At 32.3% G+C, this 11,962-nt stretch overlaps 1 long non-coding RNA gene across 1 annotated transcript; it reads right to left on the bottom strand.

Moving 5' to 3' along the window:
* Positions 1-853: 853 nt before the first annotated feature.
* LOC146992781 (uncharacterized) lies at positions 854-6,631 on the bottom strand. Its single transcript, XR_015039035.1, has 3 exons — positions 6,557-6,631; positions 3,907-3,996; positions 854-910 (listed from the first exon to the last, which is right to left on the bottom strand). It is a non-coding gene; the product is annotated as an uncharacterized LOC146992781 (long non-coding RNA).
* Positions 6,632-11,962: the final 5,331 nt, after the last annotated feature.

The following is an 11,962-nucleotide window of genomic DNA, read 5'->3' as shown; positions in this document are numbered from 1 at the left end:
TTCAAAAGATCTACTGTTTACCATGCAATTAAGGCATTTTATTCTGCTATCAACTCTACCAATTATTAATTCCATTAAGTATATTCAGTTTACTCTTTCTGCTCAATATATGCAATGTAAAATTTTCCATAAATTTATTAATTGATTTTATTTTGAGGTGAGCTTTTATTCAACTCTCAATGTCAACGAGAATGTTTAGTTCATTTTTTATTCGGTCTCAAAAGAGAAATCAAAATACGTGGATTTATGTACGTGTATTTATGAATCAAAATACATGAGAAATCACAGTGAGAAAAGCACTGCTACCTTAAACTGTGATTATATATAACAAATGCAGTGAATTATAGTTAAAAAATAGTGAAAATATTTATATTTCTGAACTATTTCATATATAACATTTTCAGTTTCGCATATGTGGCAATTTAAGAACTTTTTTACGTATACCAATTTTTTGAAATATCTGCAAATTTTTGTATCTTCAAGGAAAGCTTATTCTTTCACCTTTAGTATATAAGTAATGGTAATTTACCAGATAAAATTACTTATTGGGGAATACAGAAAAATATCTAACCACTTACCTTTGTGACTTCATCTGCAAAGAGACTAAAAAAGTAGTTCAGCTAAATCTGCTATAATAAATATTTATAATAATGCTAAATTATACAATATCTATTAATATGACAAATTTTTGTAAAGCTATTTATTTGGATGAAAAATAAACACATTCAGAAATTTATGGCACTTTATTATGATTAACAGAGGAAAAACACTTTTGAAAATTCAAAATAGTTTTTATTAATCCAATTTATCACATTTTATTTGAATTCATGAAAAACAATCTTATATCCATGTATTCTTATGTATATAAGAACTTGATAAATTGGATCTCTGTCATTGCCTTTCACAGCACCTAAAATAATAAAACACGCACAATTACTATATGTGAATATAATTAAATTTAAACAAATGACTATTAGAATGCAAATTAAAGGAAGCATTTAAAATATTTTAACATTTAGTACCTATAAACAGAGTAGCAATTATTTGATTTTTCGATTATAGTAAAATAAACATGGGGGATGCCTTTTAAAATTTTTTATTTCAGAAAATAAACTCAAACCACCAGCTGAACATATGAGCAGTTTTATCAATCAGCCACTGGTAGGTAACCTGGATACTGAATCAACATATAAAGTTGCCAAGATAAAGAGAGAAACAAAATTATGATAATCACATCTTACCTATTCATAAAACTATTTAAAATTTAATGTGTAGGCAAGTCCAAAAAGAGTGAGAATGAATTTATTTTGCAACACAAAGTAAAGTCTTGCAGGAGCAAAAAAAACTTGTCTCATGAGATTGGCAAGTAAAAAATAATTAACTGCATCTGGTAACATTTATCTGATAACACATAAGTAATTGTTAGCTACGTGCAGAAAATAAAATCTGATCAGGGGCGTAGCTAGAGGGGGGCAAGGGGGGCATCTGTCCCTAGGTGCAGAATCCAAGGGGTGCCAAACTGATGTTAGAACATTTTAGAATTAAATGTTTTCCATCCTTGGCAAACAGGCGCGAAATCTTCAGTTGTCCCTGAGCGCTGAAAACCCTAGCTATGACTCTGAATCTGATCATGTTAATGCAATTTTAACCTTTTGAATTTAACCGCAGAAATTTACCAAAGAAGTACTTGTAACAGTAGTAAATGAAAATGTGGCTAATCTTTACTGTATGGTACACCTTGGTTTTTGTCTGAAAAAAAATCGCAAAGTGGTATTGGTTGTTTGTGAAATGTGGAAGCCCATAGCGTCAACTAAGTTTTTCGGTAACCCTAATGTTGATAATGTTGGCGAAAGTAGCCTTTGGGAAAAAAAAAAAAAAAAAAAATTTTGTCAATAAAAAGGAGTTATTTCTGCAAATATTGCCAATGTGCTGTGATAAATTTAGTTTTGGGCTACTTTTTTTAATAGTAAACCTTTTGTACGGTCCCAGGTTTTTGGTTCTTACCATTCTTTTCAATTGCTGTGTTTGGTTGCACGGAAGTGGTATGGTCTTGTATTTTGAATATGCTATTTATTATTTTGGTGTGGGTACCATCGTTTGAGTATGTCTGAGGTGACTAAGAGACGAAAAATTTAATTGAATTGCTTACCTGGAGGATGGTGGTGGGAAGCCTAAACATATGCATGTGAAAAAAAAGGTATGTTAAAAAAATGACGTTTCATTTATTTTTTTTGTCTCTGTGTGTTAATTTTTGTTAGAAGATTTGTTGTTTAATGTTTTTATGTTAGGAAATATGTATTTTTGGTAACTTATTCCTCTCTGTTTGTGTATTTTTGGTTGTCTATGTGTTAAGACAGTGGCGAATTTTTTCTGGTAACTATGATATTTTTAACTTTCTGATTTTCTTAAAGTGAAAATAGATCAATGTGTACTACATGGACAAAGTTAAGGCAGTGCACAATGCCCAGTTTGTGCAGTTCTCTGTTTTAATAGGTCGATGTGTACATGGACACAGAGTTTGTGTATATCTTTGACTTCTTATTTTGGTTTTGTGTAGCGGCCACCTTGAAATTGGTGCCGATCCTCTCAGGTGACGATCTTGATATAAAAAAAAGAAACGATTTGCCAAGGGTTACAGTAGAGTAAATTTTTACCAAAGATGTTCTACGATAATCACCATTTCAGTGGTTTAAACACTAGTGGAGCAGTATGCAGAGATGAAGATTTGAATTTTGTTTACACAGCATGATGGTTTAGGCACTCCAGCCATTACAGTGAACAAAATTATAATAAACATAGCCACAATAATTGTCTATAAATATTGATGTATAACACTGCATTAACTAATATATTTCTTATGCTAGTATATACAGAATCCTTAATCGAAGGGAAAATCAGAAGACTGTGCATGCATTTTCCTTTAACTGAAACATGGATTTGACCATACGAATCTCAGTCTTACGGGACATGCCACACTATGCAGATAGACAGTAAAAAGTGCTTGTGTTGTTTTTATTTGTTAGAGGTATGAAATAAATATACTTCTAGATTTTAATTTTTTCTTTTCTTGTTTTACATTTGGATTACCTATCAAAAAGTAAGGAATTTTGATATTATTACAATATCGGAGTTAAAATAACAATTATTGGACATGTTAAAGTAATGAAAATTTTAAATTAGGTTAAAAAGTAACCCTTAATGTGGCATATTTTTGAATTAAACTCTATTGACATTAAAAACAACAAAATGTCCCTCTTTATTAAGGTTTTTAATTAAGTAATTTTAAATACGGAGCTATGAATGAATTTTTTCCCTTGCATGTTATAATAACTGAAACAAAATTACTCTGATACAGTCAAAATTCCTAAATGCAAGTACATAAAATTTACTTTAGCAATTTAAAGAGATGAGACACACTGAACACATGAATAAATTTCTATCAAAGAATAATTTATTAAATTTGGCCCGTTCCATAGTAAACTTTAACCATTAGATTACATTATTACACCATGTTATCAGTTTGAAAAGCAAGTCATATGCCAGATCTTGGATGTAAAAGAAATGCACAAAATAATATACAGATTATTGAAAAATGATGTATACCAATGTTTATAGATATGATTAAATGTAACCGAAAATTTACTGTCACAACCTTATTTTTAAGTGAAATGTATTATTTTAACATTTTACAATATTTAAGGTATGGCATTAAATGCAACATTATGTGCCTGGATATAAGTTAGTAAATTTTAAAAAAAATAATAATCATCAAAGAATGAATGTCATGAAAAATTTCGAAAACAAGCAGAATTTAATTTAGAAGACCTTTAGACACTTATGATAAATAAATTTGAAAATTCTTCACCCAAAATTAAATTATAATTAACTAAAACCAGTTTGACTGACCTTCTACAAAATCCTTCAGCTGCAATTTTTTCTAGCTTGAAAACCAAATTCTTCTCCACATGGTAATAACATCTTAACCAGTTGAAATTCCTGCAGAAAGTTTGATAACACAGTAATAGAATTAATAGAATAGAAAAATTAACACAAAAGTATAGAACATCATTTAAACTTAACATTATTACAAATTTTGGTGCTTTCTGACTATCTGCAAAGCTGTGAAAATTGGCAAAATGGTTAGTTTATGGTTCATATCTACTGCTCTGTTCACAAGTAGTAATTCAAATAAGTACTTTATAAGAAACAAGAAATTTTAGGATGCACACACACAAAAATATATACATTGGGTCAATATTCACATATTTTTCATCCAACGGAATACTATTCAGAAATAAAGATTAAATATAAAACATGTAAATACATGTGTGTGGTATGCATATTCATAGTTTGCTATTATCGTGTGCATACTCTTGCTGTTTTAGCATAAGTTGAAGCTGTGAGGCCAGATAAGAAAGTATCAGAATTTTTCATGTATAAGAAAAGATTGCCCTGACAATAGTATCTCAATTGTTTAGCACTGACATTTACATAGCGCATTAGAAATATATAGTAATATATGTATAATAAAAAGATAATTGTATATTATTAATTCATTTTTTTAATGCCAAACTTTAACAATTCTTTCACATATAATTAAACAGAATTCTTTCACATGAACATCTAAAATCCATTTTTAACTAAAGAATAAATAATAAAACCATGTAAATTTCTTATCAAGCCCATCATTTCCGAAATGTCTACTTCTGAAAGTTCCCAGCATTTCTCAATATATTATTAAATTACTAAACTAAGCATCAATGATCGTCATGTTCGCTACTGTGGCAATATCTTTCACACTTCTTTGTTACCACAAGTAACAAGTAGGCTTCAATAAATCTTTAACTGTTACATGCTACTTTTGTCTAAAATTTGTACAAATAATAAAATTAAATGAGCTCTTTATAATATGCTCAAAGAAATAATTTTGTATGAAAATTTGTATGTTATATATTGGCCTGATTAATGATTCAGGAAATAATTCGGGTTTTCAGAGTGCTTCCAATAATTCAAATTTCAGCTTGTGTCAAAATAAAATCTATAACACAAAGATAAGCAAATTTCCTTATGAAGAATGCATTTTAACATTATTCAATCACTGGCAATCACACAGTACTGATTACTTCAATAAACATTACTGTAACTGTGTTATTTAAAAGACTGTAATGTTTTAATTATTTCCTTAATTAAAACATTACAGTCTTTTCCTTAAAACATTACAGTCTTTTCCTCCTTCTAACCCCAAAAGAAAACCCAGATAAGAAATATAAAAATATCAGTAAAAATAAATTATATTATTGAATGACACTTTACATTAATTACACTTATGCATATAATTTTATTATAAATTATTTCAAAATCAAAGAAGAGAAGGGGGAGAAACTTTAATATTGACATTTCTAAAATGATATAAACATTAATCATTTAGTACAGTTTGTTATTTCAGGCAAAAAGAATTCACTTTTCTGGATAGCATTTATATTTCCATCTCACGTTCAATGAAACATTAAGAGATATGCATATAATTTAAACACCAGTTTATTTTATTTATCAGACAGATTATGTCAACTCGAAAAAACCTATCAGTAAAATTCGGTAGTAATAATTCTGAATGTTAGGCAACTTGCAAGATTCAACAAAAATTATCAATACTTTTATTATAATGACAATACTACAGTAACATGAACATAAAATTAAACTGCATATAACTATAAAATAAGCCAGCATATAATAATGGTGCATTGGTTTCTAAAACAATGGGCTCGATGAAAAAATACATGTATTATGGTAGCTATTCATATTCTTCAGCTTTCCTAATATTCTCATGTTCACTTTACACAACTAAAGTATCTAAAATACAATAAAAATGCAAACAATATTTATGAGAAAATGTTAAAAGCAATCATAAGCATTTGATTGAATGACCATATTTTGTCTTCCTGTAAGTCGAATCTTAAAATGATATGCAGTTTGAAAAATGCTTAATCCTTTTATAAAATATTCAAAAAAGATTTAAAAAAGGTACTGTTCTGTTCTGGTTCAGAATTGTATTTATGTATACTTGTATATTTGTATGTTTGTGTGTCTACATATACACATCTATGCACATACTTACGAACACAGGTTCATACATTTCCGATTCTGGTCCCAATAACAGAACAGTACCCCCAAAAAAACTTGAATTACAAACTAGATTAAGATAATGTTTCAACCATACATATTTTGGACAAAACAATGCAAACTCTTATTTTTATACAATTGTTCAAACTATTTAACATAAATTTATTGCTGCAATAAAATAATAAGCAATCTGATCACACATATTATTTTGAAACTGAATGCATAAACTAGACTAAAAAAAATTCAGTCATAAACATTTGGATAGCAAGGCAAATTAGATATTTGAAAAGACAGCCAGCCATTGAGATACACATAATTCACGACAGAATGGTAACAATTCATAAAGCTGTGAAACATTTAACTGTCAAAATGACATAAATAACATAAATTCGAAAAGCAAAAAAAGTAAACATACAAGTATTGCAACTGAACTTACCTTTCATGCAACAAAAAACATCCATACAAGTTAACCTCATGGCGCAGCCATTTTGGATTTCGTTTCAAATCAGACACATGTTTACGGATTTGCGGCAGAATACGAGGAACTAGTAGTTTGCCGGATACAATGTGCAATGACGCGAAAGAATATAGTTCTGTAGAACTTCCTACATTATTCCGTAATAAACAGTACTATTTCCTAATTTTTCTTTATCTAATTAATTAATTAATAGGGAAATAGTTAAATAATGCTGAATTCATTTTTAATGAAATGTAAAATTTTGCATGTATGGGACGACCACCTTCCGTCCAATATTTCTGAGAATATAAACAAATTTTGGAATTTGAGAGTATCAGTAAATAAATATATAGAATATCGCCTCTCAAACGACCACTTCTGAAAGTGACCAATAGTTCTGAGATTATAAATAAATATTGATATTAAGCATTATTTCTATAAGACGACCATCTCTATATAAGAAATCTTGGATAGTCATCAGAGATGTATCTTTACTGCGAAACTATCGCACGACTGTAATTCGATATCAATAACAGATCGCGCGATTGAAAAACATTTTCTGTCCTGTAATTAGAGGAAAAGAATTTTCCTTATGAGGTATTTCTCCCGCTTTCCTAGCGTGCCTTCATGGTGTAATAGTTCTGCACGCTGGGCCGGTATTTCAGAGGTCCGTGGTTCGATTCACGACGAAGGCGGTTGCTAATTTTACATCTCTACGGCTTCCCAAAAAAATCCTAATGTCTCTACAGTGGCACCCGAACTAAATAGGTGTTGGATGAGGTATATCCACACCCAGGATTTAGTGATTGGATCCCCTTAAAAAAAAAGTCGGCCTTTAAAAAGAGAAGTAATATAAGGTATTTCTCCCGCTTTCCTAGCATGTCTTCGTCCCACCAGCAGCCGAGCGGTAAAGTCGCTGAACCCTGGTAGTGCGATCCGAGGTTCGAATCGCGCGAACGGGCTGGCTGCATGGGTGTTTTCGTGGTTTTCCCCACGTGTAACGTGTATACGAGCCAGTTTCCCTTAGAAAGTCCTCCACGAAGACATCCCTCCCCTTAGGCAGATAGCCCTAGAGTGCTTTGCCATAATTAAATACACCACCACCACACCTAGCGTGTCTTCGTGGTGTAGTGGTTCTGCACACTGGGCCGGTATTCCAGAGGTCCGTCCTTCGATTCACGGCGAAGGCAGTTGCTAATTTTTCATGTTTCCTGCTTTAAAAAAATACCTAATGTCTCTATATCCAAATTAAAAAAAAATTCGTTTCCGTAATTAAATATATCTATATCTAATTTTACCTATATTTGTAGTAGGGTTTGTAATATGTAAGTAATTATACATGTAATTTATACATTTTTTATAAAAAAAATATATGTTATTTAGAATTTTGCAAATATTCTAGAAAATGCTAATCCATTGAAAAAAAATCTTTTCCATGACTAAATAAATTTTTAAAAACGTCAGAAAAAATAGCAGTTAAAATTAATAACAAAATAACAAGAATAAATCATTAATCATATCAATATTTTTAATGTACAGCATTTAGAAACAACTTAGTAAAATACATATGAAAAATAAAATAATGTGCAAGTTTCAAATGTGCAATGTCAAAAAATTAAAACTGGTAAATTTGAGAACAAATATCCTCAAAATGTTTGACAACGAAAGTCCTCCGGACAATGCAGAATGAATGTCCTCAGGATGTGAAATTGGTGAACTCCTCAGGACATCTGAAAATCAACATCTTCAGGACATCCTGTCATATCCCGGGACATAGCGACTTAAATAAGACATCCTCAGGATGTTAAATTACGATCTCCTCAGGACATCTGAGAATCAACATCCTTAGGACATCCTAAGTATGTCCCGGGATATTGCGACTTAAATAGGACATCCTGAGGATGTTTTGTGCTATGGGGGTTATATAGCTAGTTTCGAAACTGAAGAAGTAGTCCAGTTCAAAGAAGAGTCCCAAACTCTAATGTCTTCAGGAGGTTTTGACCTTAGAGGGTGGACTGCTGCACCATTCAAAGATAGAAGCATGACTTCCTATCAGAGGGTCATTCCAATTCTGGGACTCTCATGGAACACCGAGAATGATGAAATCTATTGCAATTTAACCCCTTTAACATTTTCGGATAGTGCCCACACGAAACGATCTCTTTTGTCAGTCTCACAGAGGATATTCGATCCCATCGGATTTACAAGTCCAACCACGTTAATTCCAAAACTCATTCTGCAAAAAACATGGAAGATGAAACTTACTTGGGATGAAAATTTTCCACAAGGTATAGAAAGAGAATTTCAGACTTGACTCAAAAGACTACACTTCTTGAATTATTGTAAAATTTCAAGAAGACTTGTGATTGGACCCTTCGATGACTGCTCTATCTCTCTACATTGTTTTAGTGATGCTAGTAAGGTATCTTATGCAGCATGCATTTTCTTACGTGCATATTTTGAGGGCAAAACTTCAGTACAATTGGTATTATGTAAATCAAGAGTAGCACCTGTCAAAGAAGTAACTATTCCCAGATTAGAGTTGCTTGGAGCACTTATAGCTTCTCGGCTGTACCGTCAAGTCATTGACGCTCTTAAATTGACAAAGTGCCAAGTGTACTTTTGGAGCGACTCGTCTGTAGTTCTGACATGGATAAAAAAAGACTCCCACTGGAGTGTTTTTGTGGCCAATCGTGTAGATGAAATAAGGAAATACACAAATCCGGACGACTGGCATGCGATGCCAAAATGTTGCTACAGAGCAGATGGTGGGAGGGGCCGGATTGGCTTAAACAGGAGCCGGATAAATGGCCTCTCTCTGAAGAGTCAGAACTAGAAACTGATGAAAGTACAGTTAATTCAGAAAAAAGGAAAAATGTGGTTTCTAGCGTTTCCTGTAGAACCCCAAACTTCACAGAAACATTCACTCGATTTTCTGGATATTATAAAAATGTGAGAGTATTAGCTTGGATCTTTAGATTTCTTAACAACAGTCGTCATAGGAGAAACGAAAAATTGAATAAGGAATTAACCTCAGAAGAAGTGAGTGTTGCAGAAAAAAGGTTGTTATATTTAATCCAAGCCACAAACTTTCGGAATACTGATGGAAAAAATTTGAAAGGGATGATTACATTTAAGGATGACTTTGGACTTCTTCGAGTAAGAACCAAACTAATTTTAAGTGATGAAGACGAAAACTTTAAGTGTCCTATTCTATTGCCAGGGAACCATGCACTAGTTCATCGCCTAATAGAACAGAAACATCGGCGACTGCAAGTACAGGGACCTTGATCTGCAACTTGCGAGAAGATTATTGGATTGTCGGTGTGAGACGTCTTGTGAAGAGAATTTGTTCAAAGTATATTATTTGTAAAAGATTCAAAGGCTAATCTGTTCAACCACCAGTTGCACCCTTACCAAAGGACCGTATTAAATATGCTGGAGCTTTTGAGGTCACTGGCATGGAATTGGCTGGCCATGCCACTGGCATGGATTTGTCTGGCGAAAAAGCATGGATTGTGATTTTTACTTGTGCGATCTATCGTGCTGTGCACTTTGAACTGACGAAATCTTTATCAGCAGATTCATTTATAATGGCACGCCGAAGATTCATTGCAAGAAGGGGTAGAATAAGCATCTTATGTACTGACAATGGTACCATCTTTGTAGGTATGAATAATGCACTAAACGAAATTGATTGGAAAAAAATAATGAAGTTCTCAACAATTGAGAAGATTAAATGGAAATTTAATCCTCCAACCGCTGCCTGGTGGGGAGGATTTGTTGAGAGGTTGGTACGGATGGTAAAAGATCTTTTAAGACGAGTTTTGGGCTCTAAAACGGTCAGTTACATTGAGCTGGAAACTATACTATGCGACTGTGAAGCAACAATGAATTCACGACCCTTAACTTACTTAGAAGACGGGACTGCGGAGTTAAAGCCATTGACACCTGCATATTTTATACAAGGAATCCCTCACCATGATGTAAAGGATCTGGATACTATAGATAGCGAAAGTTTAAATCGTCGCTTGCGGTATTTACAAAATCTTCGTATTGCTTTACGCTCGAGATTCAGAAATGAGTACCTAGCCATTCTAGTCCATAGAAGAGAACGAAAAGGAGACACTTTAGAGGTGGCTGATGTGGTGCTGATTGGAACTCTGGAAAAGCGCATCAACTGGCCACTGGGACTTGTTGTCCAAGTATTTCCAGGTGCAGATGGTCATGTAAGAGTGGCAAAAGTAAGACCCGTCCAGAACCTGTATCCTTTAGAAGTGAGTCGTCCCTCAGAGCTACCTCAGCCTCACGTCTCGTTAAATCCAGATCAAGATGCGGATCTTAGAAGTTCCCCCCCCCCAACTACCAAAAGCTCTGGATGGTCAGATTGATACCTCAGAGCCTCTGACTGAGTCCCCTACAATAGGCAGACCCATAACCACTAGGGTCGGAAGGCGTATTTCCAAACCCTACCCCACTTTTCGAATTTTTGACGTCGTGGAAAAATCGACTAGTTTCGCCTGGATGGTAATTCTTGAGCATGCGCTGCAAGGCGAAAAGTAACGTAAACAGAACTTGGGCTTCCTTTTGTAAACAGTATGAAACATATAGCAAAGAATTCTTTGCATGTAGTTTGAAAGTGCATTCGTTTATGTACTTGCATAATTTGACTGTTTCTGTAATAAGAGAACTTCATTCAGATGAAATTTATTTTAATATTATTATCTGGTTATAGGATTATACGAATACTATCGTAATCTTCACATAACTTTTCACATTGTATTTTGTCTTATCATTATAAAATATATTGTATTATAAAGATTAAATTAAAGCAAATTATTTTGTTAGAGTAATTAGAGATATGAATGTTCTAACCGGGTTCTCTTTTTATCTCTTATTATTTATTTACGCTTTGAAAACACGTTTATATTTGACAAATATTTAACTCCGTTGAAAATTTTTTGTTTGCTTAAAAACTATATTTATCAATAATGTAATAAAAACTCACTAATCTAGTGCTTTGTATATCAATATGACAACGAATTCAAAATGTTTTAAAAACAGTTCTTTAATCTTTAATTTGTAGTAGATGCAATTAAATGGCACAGAAAAAAAAGTATTTCAATAAAAACGTTCTCCATGTTAATCAATAGCAAAATTATTTCTATTTCAGTGAGAAATCTGCTTTCAATGCTTATATAACAGAAAAATATAACATAAGCCTTTTGGAAGTTTTAAATATAAGCTAAAGGTTTATTATACAATTTTATGTGAGAAACGTAATAATTTAGTTTCATTCCTTTTAAATCAGCATATTCGTTTCCAATAGATAACTAAAATCTTTTGCAAGTTAGAGACTTAAGCTTCAATATTGGTGCTCATTAT

This window comes from Stegodyphus dumicola, chromosome X2 (genome assembly GCF_044657685.1).
Source record: "Stegodyphus dumicola isolate Sdum_Otavi_A_Nest chromosome X2, ASM4465768v1".
In the NCBI taxonomy this organism is placed as follows: Eukaryota; Metazoa; Arthropoda; class Arachnida; order Araneae; family Eresidae; genus Stegodyphus; species Stegodyphus dumicola.
Note: the sequence above shows the minus strand (reverse complement) of the source record. Positions and strands in the feature narration are given on the sequence as shown.